Here is a 1,802-nt window from a genome sequence, read left to right as displayed (position 1 = left end):
AAAAAGTTGTCATCGTTCTCAACACAATCAAGAACATCTTGTGCAAGTGAAACCCGGGTGTCTTTTTGGTCACTTGAGAGCAGTTTTAGCACAAACTTGGCAGACACGCGTCTCATACCTAAATCTTCAATGACAATGGACTGAACCTTAACTAATCTGCACATCCTCTGATAATTCACGGATGGTGATTCGATGATTTCCCCCTCACAGCTGCACACACATCTGCAATCTTTTCCTCAGTTCTGCTGGTTGCAGGTCTCCCAGAACGTTCGTCACTATCGACATTTTCTTGGCCATCTTGGAAACGTTTGAACCATTCGTACACTTATGTGCGACTCATACACTCTTCTCCATACTCTTTCTGCAACTTTGCGTAGGCCCCCTCAGCAGGTATCGCCATGACAACTTTCTCTGTCATGATCAATGCAACGATCACACTCTACACACGTTCCTTCCAAGCACTGCTGTAAACAGTGGAAGTGACCTAGAATGTTAAAACTTAGTGCACATACACAGCAGAGTCTAAGCGGTGACGAGGGACAAATACAAACACACACGCATGCACGCACACACACACACGCATGCACGCACACACACACACACACACACACGAGTGACTGCTTTAAATTTCTGCTTACCAAATCCACTCACAAAACTTTAGTCGACCCGAGTCTATAGTAGAGAACATTTGCCTAAGGTGTCACGCAGTGGAACTGAACCAGGAACCATGTTGTAAAGCAAACTTTTTACCACACAGCCACGCCTTGAAAGAAAGAGTAGAAATTATTGAAGAAAAGGAGTAAAGAATCTTGTAGTCTGCACACGATAGCAGCGTTGCGAGTAAACAAACATTTAGATGAGTTCAAATATGTTTGGGAGAAGAGTAATTTCTTTCTAGAAATGTTCAAGAGACGGTGTCGTTAAACAAGTTTGGTGAAAATTTTAAAACCTGATGTATTCATGTAATTTTTCACACTGAATCTCAAGGGCTCATTCATTTTTTCCAGAAAAATTCTTTGTAAAGTTACAGAAGTTTAAAGTTTGATCATTTCTACTCAATCAGAAAACGATTTGGATGCTGTCATTTTGAGTGCGACTGTACGTATTGTCAACAGTAAACAAATGAATTTTTGACTGAATCCTGCTTTATGTACGCCATAGAAGCCCTCGTAACTTTTTTCTTTTTTTAATTTTCAGAAAATTTTTGCGAATTTGTATTCTACACACGGGGGAACTCATATGATTATGCGAAAACAAAAAACTCCGTGCGTGATTTAAGGCCTATTTAGCTATTATTTTTAGCACATCTCACGACCACCTCATACCTCGTGTTTTAAGTATTTAATAAGCGAGAAATGACCACATGGCTAAGCAGCTTGGTAACAGCTCGGCTTGCTACTCTTGAAACAGGCACCTATCTGTCTGTGGCTTTCGATTGGTAAAAATTACCCAAAATTTGCAAACTTTAAAAGCTATTAACACTTTATTTATTGATTTATAGCAAACCTAAATTTCATGTCAATGATTAATATACAAAACTACATCGTTACACTAAATATGAAATGAATTGGAACAAAAGTTTAAGAAATTGAAAAGATCTGCTTTCAGAATCAATGTCATGTTCAGACACTGGGTAGTGTCTGGAGGCCCCACGGGTCTGAGTGGGGAGCATGTCAATCTGTGTATACTGCGGTTATTTATGTGAGGGCCACAGTACATTGCTTTGCTCAAGTGGGAGCCAACAGTACTATTAAGACAGTTCTGTTCATTATTTGCACACACACACACAAACAATAATATCA

Source organism: Octopus bimaculoides, chromosome 3, assembly GCF_001194135.2.
Source record: "Octopus bimaculoides isolate UCB-OBI-ISO-001 chromosome 3, ASM119413v2, whole genome shotgun sequence".
NCBI lineage: Eukaryota > Metazoa > Mollusca > Cephalopoda > Octopoda > Octopodidae > Octopus > Octopus bimaculoides.
The sequence above is the reverse complement of the archived record's forward strand: the minus strand, read 5'-3'. Positions refer to the sequence as shown.